Below are 14539 nucleotides of genomic sequence, written 5' to 3'. Positions count from 1 at the left end.
TTGCTTCTTGATCCTCGGACCCTTGACTTTGTGACTCCTTGCTTCCTGACCCTCGGATCCTCGGATCCTTGCTTCTTGACTCCCAGCTCTCTGACCCTCAGATTCTTGGCCTCCCGACTCCTGGCTTCTGGCCTCCCGTTCCTGTTCCCACCCCGCCATCTTGCCCCCGGTCCTGACGTCCCCTGCCAAGACTTTGATAGCCCGTGAACCGGACCGTGACAGGCTAATTCAACAATGTGATCTTCCAGTAGAGTCCGCACACAACCCAAGTCACAACACTATATAATTTATCACCTCCTTCCAAATACATATGGGTGGGCCCATGCCCGATGCTACTTGAACTTTATTTTCTATTAAAAAAGAAAAGAATCCAATAGTCAGAGGCCTTCTCACTGCTAAATTAACTTTTGGGTGTTGCTTTTTTAAAAAGAAAATTAACTTCAGGATCCAAAGAACTATAGTTGCAAATGCTCAATGCCATTAAAAAAAATTACTTCTTTTTTTTTTTTTTTGAAAAGCAGGCCCTCATTCTTTATGAAACCCATTTTGGAAATGGAAAGAAGCTTTAAAAATGAGTGATATGATAAGGAGAACTGGTGTTCAAAATTGTTTATTCAAAGCTACGCTTGGATTGGATGCTAGCCACTATAAACAGGCTTTACTTCCTTTATTTCCATTCTTTACCAAATGCAAAATTGCACACATAAAAAAATAAAAGTCCCATATGTGCACAAATATATCTATTTCCTGCATCCTTTGCCATCCACAATTTTAAACTGGTAATTAAAAACCTACTGGACTGCTTGCATTTAAAATCCACGAGCATCCACAAAATGTATACTGGAACACTTTCTTGGCTCAAAAGTGACCAGTGCTGAATTTGGGGATTCATCACATCTCTCATATAATTTGAAACAATAAACTGTGCATCTTAACTCTCAATATGTTGGGGAAGCCATCATGGGAGTTTAGACTATGAGGATGATTTTGAAAACCAAAACCAAAAATACCCAAGTCATTAACTAAATAGTTTCCATCTTGTTCTCTGGATTAAAGCCCGAGTGACTATAAATGTCTGTTAAAAATAATTACTTTTGTATGTGCATATGCACATGTATACATACCCATATGGTTCAATGTGGGAAAACAAGTTGTAAAATGTGTACTGTGCTCATTTAGGAAGGCAAAAAGATTAAGTTGTTAGGGAAACTATCAATAATTGCATACATGCTTAGCAAATTTGCTGGGGTTCATGGTAAAAAATATATAGATCTAGTCCCTACATACAAGTATCCCAGCTCTTTCTCTAAGCCTCTCTCCTCCAATCACTTCATCAGGAACATTGCTAGGGAAATAAAAGATGCAGGGCACAGGCCATGACACAATTATTTTGTAATTTTATGTTGTGAACTGCTCTAAGAACTGCAGATGAAGGGTGGTACACCAATTTAATAAGTAATAATAATAATAATAATAATAATAATAATAATAATAATAAATTGCATATGCAGTTTTAAATGTACACATGCAAATATAAGTCTCTGAGTAAATTAAGATTGCATTTGGCTGCAGTCTCCCTGGAATCAAGTATGCAGCTGACCACAAGGTTATCCTCTGCAAATTTCATTGAAATAATACTCCTCAAGCATCATCATCATCATCATTATTAATTGAATTTATATACCGCCCTGTACCTGGAGGTCTCAAGGTGGTTCATAGAAAAGATCAATATAAAAACCACAATATATATAATCAAAATAAAAACAACCCAATAACACCCCTCCAAAAAAGGAGCCACATTTTTATAGGGCATAGGATGTCAATCAGATCAATCAAAGGCCTGGTTAAAGAAGAACGTTTTTGCCTGGTGCCTAAAGGTGTATAATGAAGGTGCCAGGCGAACTTCCCCGGGGAGAGCATTCCACAGACGGTGAGTCACTGCAGAGAAGGCCTGTTCTCGTGTTGCCACCCTCCGGACCTCTCAAGGAGAAGGCACACGAAGGAGGGCCTCAGAAGATGATCTCACATTATGCCCAATATTCCTTCTCCCTTAGCAAACAAACCAAGACTGTTGCTTGACAGATGTAATCAATGGCATCTGGCAAGGAATTTTTCTTTGTCTTTTAGTTGAGTTCTGCAAAACTATTGCAGTTCTCATGGATAAATTTAATATTACTTAAGTCAAATTACTATGTGGGATTAGCTTTAGAGACACAAATGCTTATTAAATCGAAGCATGCCAGACTACACTATACAACATCACTGGGTGTGTGTGGGGTGTGTGTGTGTCAAATTCCCGCATCTGTTTAAACATCTGGGCAAATTGGCGGTTTGGGTGAATGAAAATACTACTAAACATGGTAGTGTGAGAAATGGCAAAATAGATCAACACGGATTTCAAACTGGGACTGCGCACAGGCCCTCTTACCCGATCAAGGGCTTAATCAGGTGTTTTGGAACATGAAAAGGCAACACACTGGTGGAAGGAGGGTGGTTGAGTTGTGCTAAACCCCACCCCTATTTCCCTGTTGCCCTCCATAAGTTGAGGAATGGGAAATAGGGTTGCCATATTTTATTTTATTTTATTTTATTTTATGTCAAAGTTGTTGAGCTTTCTTGGGGGGGGGGCGGTTTATTTGATTTTTTTTTTACCAGAATTTTTTAAATAAAATAGCCCAACTTGCCATATGTCCAGTTTTTCCTGGACATTTTACTGGTTAAGCAATAATCCACCTGGACGCCATTTTGCTGATCATTCAGGGGACCTCCTGCACTTGTAGAGATCCCTGTGTGATTAGAACTCAGAATCTTCCAGAATTCTAAATTGTGTGCGGAGGACAATGGGAAGAGAATATAGGAGCCAACTCCTAGGGGCCGAGGTCACTTCACACCCTCCCCCACAAAATATTTGAGGTGTCAGCCCCCCCAAATGTTTGTGGACATTTCCATTCAAATGGTGCATGTGTGCCATGTCTTGTGATCAATTATGTGGGTGGGGTTCACATGGCCGCTCCCCAATATTTTATTCAAGTTGGCACCCCTGGAGGAGAGTGTTTAGCATGCTAGTCACTGCTCTCTCTGCATGCATGCTGCTGTTTCACACAAGTAGAATGCTTCAAGAGGTTTCATCCTGCCATGCGGTACAGATATTTTTTTAGCATCATCATTATGGCTCATCTAGCAGTGTGGTAAAGCAGTCATCTATAAACACCCATCATGCTTCAATCTACCGTTCATACCCACTGACTATACAATTTAAGTGTTCTACTTTTCTTTTTTGGAAAATGCATCTCAGAACGATATGTATTGAAACCTACTTGAGATACTACCAGGGAAAGCTCCAGGCAGTGCAAGATACTATCATTGCCCTTTATTACTCGGCATCTGCAATTATCTGTGATTATTTCTAGATTTCAAAGGCCTGATTGCTCGGCCTCTATTTCTTTGAAGCTGATAGCAAACTATAGACTCAAAAAAATTTGCAGTCCTGGTCATTATCCAAGATGCTTAATATCTTCATAGACCTCTTGGAAGTATTAATTAACTTTCACCATGTAGTTAACTTTCACCATGTAGCTCAGGATGTATAAAATTGACACAAATACTTAGAGCCTGCGAGAGCAGAAACACACAACTGTGTTTCTGTGTTTCTCTATAGCAGGGATGGGGATCCCATAACTCCTCACTTGTGGGTGCTCTCCAACTCCCATCAGCCCCAGCTCCATGCATTACTAAAAAGGGGGGGAACCAAAGATCTGCGGTAATTTACACAGAAATATAACTTACCCTAGCAGGGAAGATTGTGACCAGGGGACCAGTGTGCTTGCTCAGTCTGCTGTCCATGAACTAATAGTTGGACAACTTCAATGCATCTCCGGTTTCTGTTCTTATGGTTTTGTGTCTTTCAATGGGACTTGGATAGGACAGACCTTCAAAAAGAGGACTAGTCTCTGTAGGTAGGGCACATCACATGCCCACCCGAGAAGATGCTCTGCCATTTCCAGTTTGTGAATGAGGGGTTTGTGGTGACTGCATTGTCAAGACTCTGAAACTGCATGTGTCTGTTGTTCTGTTCATGATAGCTGCTTCACTCTTCTCTTCCCACTCGTGGCATCTCCCAGCATGAGGGGAAGCCCCACCAGAAGCCTTAAGCATTAGCAGAAGCTCCAACTGAAGCATGTTTGCATGCTGCAGGGCAAACCTTGAAGCTTGAGAGGCTTCCTGTCAGTCAGTGGCTTCTGCTGAGAGCAAACAATTCCGGCAACAACCCATATTTCATACCGAGAGAAGGAGCTGCCGTAGGCTGGGGTGGTGACTGTGAAGGTGGCAGCAGGCCAGTTCACAGAACCACTAGCTTTTCAGCTTGTCCGTTCAGATAGATTGTGCCTATGGAGAACATGCGTGCGAAGCTACATTTCATCACAATTACGGCTCTTGCTTTGATGAGTGTTTCAAGGTGGTTTCAACTAGTACAGTATTAAAATAACTCCATTTGGTTATCGTGTTTGTTACAGCACTGGAGTGAGGCAGCAGCCCTGACCTTTATTGGGCCAAATGGTTGCCAGGGAACAGCAGAGTGGGCCGTGCATGACTGGGGACATTCAGTTGCCAACCCCACACATCCAGCGGACGTGAGTGTGACTGTCTGTGTGGGATTATTGGTTTGTTTTTGTTCTGATTTTTATTATGTATTTTGTGTCTTTTATATTTTAATTTTATGTTGTGAACTGTCTAAGATCTATGGATGAAGGACGGCATACATTTTTAATAATAATAATAATAGCTACACCATGTTCACCATGTTCACTTGCAAACATATACCTGTGAAGGATCTCTATGTGCAAATGTTCGCATGTGTGTACAGACTCATCATATGCTGGCTGAACACTTGACTGGTAGGAGGTATGACACATGCAGATGGAAGTAGTAGCAGGGTCGTAACTCCCAGGTGCAATCCTCTAATTCATCACCATGTAAGGGGAGTTTATAGGAACATTCCTTAAGTCTGTCTGAGTTGGCAGCTTCCCACAGTGAGCAGAAGTATAACCTAAGTTTGGTTCCATCTGCACTATACAGATACTGGTTTAATCTTACCACTTCAAACAGTCATGCAGTGCCAGATTAAACCCTGTGGAGGCTCCTAGGCAGTCAATATAATTTTTTTATTTTTCATTCTCACTTTTACACTTGAAACACTAACAGTACTTCAGATACAAAACACACAATTGATATTAACTCCCCTTCCACCCCTTCCATGGTTCATTTTGTTAATTTCTTTTCCACTCCATATTCTAATTTTCCCCATATCTTATTTTTTCCTCAGTTTTATATCTCAATATTTCTTACTGCTGAATTTATTCTTTTACTGTTAACTTTTTAATGTGTTTACGGTAAGTTTCCAAATAATCTAAAAAGCATTTCCAATCTTCTTCGCATACTTTTTTATACTGATATTTTATTTGTCAATCTTGGCATTTCTATATATTCTATTAACTTCATGTGCCATACCTCCACCTGCCATTTGTCAGTATTGTATCCTCCTTCCACTTCTGAGCATACACCAGTGATGGCCAAACTTGGCCCTCCAGATGTTTTGGGACTACAACTTCCATCATCCCTAGCTAACAGCACCAGTGGTCAGGGATGATGGAAATTGTAGTCCCAAAACATCTGGAGGGCCAAGTTTGGCCATCACTGGCATACGCCACAAGGCCTGCTGTAGTCGCATACATAAAAAGAGATTTATGATCCCTAGATATACTTGCATCAATTATACTTAAAGGAAAAGAAAAATATTTTTTTCAGCTCATTATATAACATCTCCCAGAAGTTCTTAACCTTTTTGCGTGTCCACCACATATGATAAAAAGTACCTTCTTTTTCTTTACATTTCCAGCAGATATCTGATTCAGTTTTGTACATCTAAGCTAATTTACTCAGTGTCAGATACTAACTATATATCATTTTCATAAAATTCTCCTTCAGTGTGAAACATGCTGTAAATTTTAAATCTTTTTTTCCTACAGTTTCTCCCAAGCACTCATGTCTATACTATGACCTAGATCTCTTGCCCAATGAATCATAGTTGATTTTACCAGCTATGATCTTTTGTTTCCCATTCTAATAATAGTTTATACCCATTTTGGAAATCACTTTTCTTTACCCTGGGCAGTCGAAATCTTGGACCTCCCCACTCTAGTGGGATAACATTGAACTAAGAAAGCTTGATTGTAATCTTATTTCAAGAGAAAATCAACATTATTTTGATTGTTGTTGCGGGACCCTTAAAAGGCTTACTCTGCATTGCAATGCATAGAACCCAAAGGGAACTCTCAAGAATAAAATTTTATCCTCAGGCTGCAGCTCGTACTTCCTTCTCTCTTGCTATGCTTGACTGACAAGTACAAATTACCTACAGCCAGGCTGACTGAACTCCTGGTAGTGTTCAGTAGTTTGCATCAATTTGCACTAACCAGAAGGGCACAGAGGAGTAGGGGGCATACAATCTTAACTGTTGTAGGAGCCTAACACCTCCCGTTGGAATGTAACAGCACAGCAGGGTAAGTCTTAGTAGCAAGAGGAAATGTACAATGTAGATCATAATATTTTGTCAAGGGCATCAGTGAATGTGTTGAGAACCGCAGTGCACACTGCAAGTCCTTCTATCTGCAAGTTTAGTTCTATCATCTATGAAAGCTAGGGGTGCTTCCTTGTGACAACCATCCCGATTCCACATTTTTGGTGGGTGATTGCTATTTCAGATAACAATCTTCCATCTAGGTTTGACTTCAAGGGAAATGGTTTGGGCTAGTTTGAACTACATCCAAACAAGACAGAGGAACTCCTTTTCTCGCTTTCTGTCATTTCCTTCTCTCTCTCTCTCTCTCTCTCTCTCTCTCTCTCTCTCTCTCTCTCCCTCCCCTGCCATCTTTCCCTCTATTTTGTGTCTCTGGCTGCTTGCATGAAATTAGGCCAGGATCTACACACAGCGCTTGGGCCACAGGTTGTCATCTCAGGTCCAGAGCACCCACGCTTTCTGGGTTCCTTATCAACATATTCTCTTGTTTAGCCCTAACCTTCTTCTACTAATGAGCTATCATTGTACAGTCGTACCTTGGAAGTCGAACGGAATCCGTTCCAGAAGTCCGTTCGACTTCCAAAATGTTCAGAAACCAAAGCAAGGCTTCTGATTGGCTGCAGGAAGCGGAAGCCCCCTCAGACGTTTGGGTTCCAAAGAACGTTCGCAAACCGGAACACTCACTTCTGGGTTTGCGGCGTTCAGGAGTACCAAGGCATTTGGAATCCAAGGTGCCCAGGGTAAAGAAAAGTGCCCAGGGTAAAGAAAAGTGATTTCCAAAATGGGTATAAACTCTACTACAAAAAGTCATCTAGCTAGTTCATGTGCTTTGAAGCTGGAACTCTTGTGCCCTGTACTGTAATTACGATCTCCCAATTCAGAGTCTGAGCTGTGCATGCTTATTTGGGACCCAGTTTGTATATGTTGCACCAGCAATTTCACCAGTATTTCCAGCAGTATGAATAAAGATGGCTTGGTTTTAAAAGAAAATGTTCAATAAATAAGTAAATGTTTCTCATTGTATGTAATACACACACACACAGTATATACACACAAGTATTATTATTATTATTATTATTATTATTATTATTATTATTATTATTATTATTTTACCATCTTTCATTTCAAGAAGCAATGCCAAATAAAAATAAACAACAAAATAACAAGAATAAAACTAGTTTATAAAAGTATAACTGCCAACAATTAAAATACATAGTAATACAACTACATTAAAACACCCATAATTAAAATATATAATGAACTAGCCCATTAAAACAGTATAACATGTGCTATAACAGCCTAACAGTATAACAGCTAAGGCAACAATTGAAGCTAGAGATTCAAGTCAGGACACTAGGGCAATGTTTGTCTTCAAGAGCTGCCGAGATGTCAGTACCCTACCTTCAACTCCACTTCATTGGCTGCCACTGGTAGGCACAAGGAAATGCTCATTTTAATGAGATCAGGACAGGCAGTGAGCCACATTGCATAATACATCAGGGGCATCCAATATCCAACATCAGGGGTATCCAACAGCCAGATATTAAGAACTGCAACTCCCAGCATTCCATGCTGGTTGGGGTGATGGGTGTCATTGTCAAAAACATCTGGCTGGCACCTGTAATACGAACCTTGTAATACAGAGTAGCCAGTTTGAAATGGAGTGTTTGTTTGAGGAACCTTCCTGTGTTTCTTATAATTTGTAATTTGACCGTATAATTCATTTTGGCACCTGGTTAGAGAACTTGCCTTCTTTGATCAATTTTGACAAGAGAATCCAATTCTGCCCTGAATATCCAAACTTTGAACATTCTCCAGTGAGATTCCAAGATGCATTTTGGATAGGGAGTGCCTTCCGGTACTAAATTATTCCAGCTGGACTATTTATAGACACTTTCAAAGTGGGATTGGAATCATACCATGGGTGCAAAAAATAAAAATAAGGATTGTGGGCTTAAGGTGGCCTCCAACCCCACTCATGGGCTTGCATTCTCTGTAAATGAACTAGAATGGGAAATGGGAAATAATTGGGTCAGGAAATGGTTAGGCTGTTATAGCACATTTAACATGCTGTGTACTGATTTATTTCACAGTGGTTGTGCATATCCTGGTATATTGTCAAGATAGAAGCTGACTTTTATTGTTATGGCTGTCTGTGGTGCTGCATTTTGAAGCAAGACCCAAGCGCCCTGCTTGTTTAAAAATGTTTCTTGAATAAAAAATGTGCCATACAAAAACTGACCACTTCAAAGGACACCTAAAATAAATTCCCAGTGAATAAATATTTTCAAAAAGTAACATCTGGCACTTTTTTGAATAGAAAACAGTTAGATTTATAATCACAAGCACCAATCTATAAATGGCCCTGCAAATTATATATATATATATATATATATATATATATATATATATATATACTGTGTGTGTGTAGACATTATAGCCAAACAATTTTCTGATGACATTCCAACTTTACTGCATGTATACATTTTGAATGTTATGGACTTTTAACACTTAAAAAACTTAGAAGAGAACAAAATACTTTGTCATCCAAAGAGACAGTCAGATAAATCGCCTGTCAAAGTGAGAATGCAGTCATTTCAGAGTTCTGGATGGCTCAAGTGAAGCACAGATACTGTCTCTGGCAAAAGGGAGTTATATTTTAAATAGAAATACAGCACATCTTATCCTTCTCAGTCTCCTGTCCAGGTTCTGACTGTTGGTGAATAACTTCAATTGCTTCTGCTATCCCTTTTAAGGCTCTTTATCTTTAAACAGGGCTTGGACCAGACACCCATTCAATACAGACCCCTTCCAATAGGAGATTGACACCCAGAGAACAGCACTTCAAACAGAAATCTTTCAGAATAAAGTAGGTGTTCTGTAGGCTAATGCTAGTGCTTTTTGCCCTGATTTGACTCCTGTGGTTCTTTTACACAAGGAGTTTTCCATTCAGTCTGGTTATGTTGCAATCAAGCAAGGTTGTGCTTGAAGGCCTGGTTATGTATTGTTTCTTCTCTGCATCCCAACCCAACAGAGGAACACATGACCACCATAGGAAAAGATGGCTAGTTTTACTGAAGCTTGGAGCTGGAACTTGACATGAAGTGTGAAGGGTTCAGCAGTCCACCCACTAACTGATCCTGATTTTCTTACCCTTTGTTTCCATACAGATACAAGCTCACAATGGCCCACAGTTGGACCCAAAGTATAGGAGTCCCTGCCAATCTGCCTTCATAGTCAAGGATGCAACCATAAACAGCTTCGGTTCCTTTTCAGCTTCTGAACTAAGGCAGTTTTGAAGAGAAGCCAGGACACATCGAAGGGAAAGCCAGAAACAAGAACGAAGCCAGTTGGCTCAATCAGGATTTGGGACACTCACAACTGGCAACAAGCATCTGGGCAATTAACGCCACTCCTTCCAGCTGACAGCAATTTAATTACTGGAAGAGCAGCATATAAAACTGTCATCGTACTGTCAGGCTGCAGTACGATGTTTTTTTTATCGATCATTTCAGCTGACAATTTAATATTGGGTCCTGTTTTCAAACCAATGGGCATACAAGCTAGCAAAATGGATTCAGTTTGGATTCACAGCAAGGAGCCATGAGCAGTACCCACTGAACAGATAGAACTTTTCCAATGAAATATGGAGCAAGCATTCTGGGAGGGTTGCAGGAATGGAAGGGCTTCCTGGCCCCCAGTAACCATTGCCACTCTTGGCAAAATCTATGAGCATAAGGTGTACTTTCAGGTAAACACTTTTGAAACTGAAGCAGACACTTGGCTAACACAACGGGCAAAATTCAGATCCCACAGTGAAGTATTGTAGTAGAAAACTATCTGCTACATTTCCATTATATCTGCCCCAGCATGAAGACAGCTCAGTGGTGTAACAAGGTGAGGGTTCCTTGTCTGCTAATCATCACTGGCATTGACACAATCATGGCATTTATTGAACAAGATCAAGGGCAGATTGAATTCAGCAGTTAACACACAGAAATTGTTCTCCAGTCAAGACATATAATTGCCAATTTCTCTGACCTAGCAGGGCTGCTTTGCCTCTAACAGGTACAACAGACAGCTGGGTAATCAGCACCTCTTTCCCCATTGTTCCGAGTAGTGATACTCATGAAATCATGAGCAGCGGGGCTCATATCCAAGCCACCTTCAATTCCCAAAAGGTGTGCCCTATCTCTAATCCACTTCTAATCCAGGCTTCTTAAAAGTGGAATTTAGCAACTACTACTGAAATTTCTAGTCATTTCCTACTAGCACTATCCTCTTCAACATTGACATTGACATTGACATTGACATTAAATAGTAGTATACCCCACCCATCTGGCTGGGTTTCCCCAGCCACTCTGGGCGGCTTCCACATAATGAAGCATCGAACATTAAAAATTCTCTGATACAGGGCTGCCTTTAGATGTCTTCTAAAAGTTCTTTATCTCCTTGACATCTGATGGGAGGGTGTCACTGCTAAGAAGGCCCTCTGCCTGGCTCCCTGCAACTTCCCTGTAACTGCCAGAAGGCCCTCAGAGGTGGACCTCAGTGTCCTGGCTGAACGATGGGGTGCAGATGCTCCTTCAGGTCTACTGGGCCGAGGCCACCACCATGACTTTTACGAAGATCATAGAGGGGGGCTCAGGCCAGGCACATGCCCATCTGTTGGACTCTAAATTGAAAATAACAGTTCTTCCCATGTTAAGGGGGTACCATTTTCAGCTTTGTGTCAGGCAGATAGACACATGTCTAGGTCCGTCCCCTTTCCATGTCTGTTTACATCCTTCTGTTGCACAAGAGGTATGCTAGTAACGTGAAGGGATATTGTTCAGGGGGATCACAGAGAAAGAGGTGGGAGCTGTGGAATCTTTGTTTCAGATGCTCACCAAACCACAGGCGCACACATGAGGATCATGCTGCTGCTGTGATTATTTATTGAAACCATGACCTTGATCTAATGAGAAGCATTACGTGGAAAGTTGGGCTCTGCTGTGTGCAGCAGCCTTTGAATACATGTCTCATTTAAAAAGCAATTATTCTGCACATGGGTTTCAGAAGTAACTATCTATTGATATGGAATTTACCCTGTTCAACAACAACAACTTATTGCACATGGGGATCTTGCCAAATTCTTATTTAAATTGAGGTCCACATGTATGTATGAACAATGCTTCCCGCAGTGGCAGCGTGTCAGTTATCACAATACTGTCAACGCAGATCATCCTGACAGGGCAGCAAAGGGAGATTTATTCACTAGAAGCGACAAAATAACTAAAAACTGAGTAAAAAAAGAGTTATTCCAAGGTCTATATTGGGCTTGTGTTCTCAGACCAAAGTCAATGGGCTGTGGCCATGTGATCATCTAACAGGGTTGAGGTCAGGGCTGCTGGGATTATTCTTGTTTGCAGACAGTGGAAGTTGTTCTGGTGCACTACTGAACATTACATCTATGTACAAGCCAAGGAGTTTGCCAGATGGTTCATACACTGACACTGGAGACTCATGGCCGAAATTGTGAAGGAGCAACGTTTGTTATTTTAGACTTGTCTGAAGAAATTGTTATTGATCAGGATGTGAAGATTCAATGTGATGCCCAACTTTTCCTTTCAGATGTGTCTTACAGCACAGTGGTTACTGTGCTGTTCTAATATTAATAACTTTCAAAATCCATGATGTCCATAAACATAAAATACAGACCCTGCAAGCGTCTCTATTTTCCAGGGACAGTTCCAGGTTTACAGAAGCCGTCCTGGTTTCTGATTTGATTGTGGAATGTCCCGCTTTTCCTCAGGATGTTCCTATTTTCATTGGAGAAATGTTGGAGGGTATGGAGTTATCTGGCACTCCAACCATCTGAAGGCAGCCCTCTATAGGAGAGCCAGTGCGGTGTAGTGGTTAAGAGCAGTAGTCTCGTAATCTGGGGAACCGGGTTCGTGTCTCCGCTCCTCCACATGCAGTTGCTGGGTGACCTTGGGCTAGTCACACTTCTTTGAAGTCTCTCAGCCCCACTCACCTCACAGAGTGTTTGTTGTGGGGGAGGAAGGGAAAGGAGAATGTTAGCCGCTTTGAGACTCCTTTGGGTAGTGATAAAGCAGGATATCAAATCCAAACTCCTACTCCTCCTCTTCTTCTCCTTCTCCTTCTCCTTCTCTTTCTCCTTCTCCTTCTTCTCCTTCTCCTTCTTCTTCTTCTATAGGAAAGGGGTTTTTTTTAATGCTTAATGTTTTATTATGTTTTTATATATGTTGGAAGCTGCCCAGAGTGGCTGGAGCGACCCAACCAAATGGGTGGAGTATAACAACAACAACAACAACAACCCCTATTTTCATTGGAGAAATGTTGGAGGGCATGCAAACTTTATTAACTCTATACAAAACAATGAGTCCCTGTTAAAAGAAGCCACAGCTTCTCTATTGCTGAATCATTCTACCCAGAGGCCCCTTCCAGTGCCATCCAATTTTCTTAAGTCAGGCATAGGCAAACTCAGCCCTCCAGATGTTTGGGGACTACAACTCCCATCATCCCTGACCACTGGTCCTGTTAGCTAGGGATGATGGGAGTTGTAGTCCCAAAACATCTGGAGGGCTGAGTTTGCCTATGCCTGACTTAAGCACAATCCATTTCAAGTGTCCTCACAGTTAGGGCTGACACCAGCATAAACAGACTCTGTCTGCTTGCACTGTCCCTGAGAGCCCAGCACTCCAGTGTGCAACAGAATATATGATCCTTTTTTCCATTTGTGGGTCACAGTCCCTGATGGGCAAACTCTTAGGGGCTGTATACCTGAGGTGGGAGGGGCCAGAGTTAAGTGGGTGCGGCCAGTCAAAAGTGGGCATGGCAACAGATAGGACTCTTAACTCTGTATAGTTGGCAACACAAGAACCAGATATTTCTACACACACATTCACACACACACACACACACCTCCATCCTCTAAGAGGTGTTACTACAGTTCAAGGATTCGTTCCAGCCAGCCAAAAGCAAAGTTACTACATTTTCCCAGTCCATATTCTTAATGCACCTCAATAGCACAGGGTTCCCGATTGTGGGAAGGATGACAAATATGTTGATCTGAATGCATGAAGAACGTCTCTTCAGCTCTTACTTCTCAATGCATGAAAGGTCAGGGTGGAATCAGTGAAGACATGGATGTTGGAGGCTGGGTCAGTGTGCACAGCCTTTCTGTCCTTCCACACATTATTCTCAAAGGCTTCAAAAGACTGCCTGAATATTGTTGATATCTGTTTGGGTTCAGCTGGAGCAGGGAGATTTAGAAGTGAATCTGTTCCCATCCAATGGGCGTACATCAGGGGCCAGCAAACTTTTTCAGCAGGGGGCCGGTCCACTGTCCCTCAGACCTTGTGGGGGGCCGGACTATATTTTTTTGGGGGGGAAATGAATGAATTCCTCTGCCCCACAAATAACCCAGAGGTGCATTTTAAATAAAATGACACATTCTACTCATGTAAAAACATGCTGATTCCCGGACCATCCGTGGGCCGGATTTTGAAGGCGATTGGGTCAGATCCGGCCCCCGGGCCTTAGTTTGCCTACTCATGGCGTACATTGAAGATAGGATTGCTCTTTTATAGTTGGAACACAGTTTCTTCATTTCAGGCAATCCTGATCCAAGTTTCACTTTGTAAATGCGATTTGAGGCAATTTACCATTTTAACTGTGGATCTTTTCAAAGGCTGTCTCAGTTAATGCAGTGCCACATCTGCTATACAGCCATGCCTCTTTGACTCTGATTAATGCCAAAGAATGTTCTTGTTCTTGTGGGGTTGCATTTTGAAACAGGGGAATATTTGGCTACATTCCCCTCTAAATAGTCACAAACCACACACATCCAAAACAGTTTACATGAAGACACCCCCCCCCCAATAATTGTAGAACAGATTCATGAGTACATCACCCACCACCACTAAGAATACTTTAAAATCACAAAGGAAACAGAAA

The sequence above is a fragment of the Podarcis filfolensis genome, assembly GCF_964270895.1.
Source record: "Podarcis filfolensis genome assembly, chromosome: 11".
Taxonomy (NCBI): domain Eukaryota; kingdom Metazoa; phylum Chordata; class Lepidosauria; order Squamata; family Lacertidae; genus Podarcis; species Podarcis filfolensis.
Note: the sequence above shows the minus strand (reverse complement) of the source record.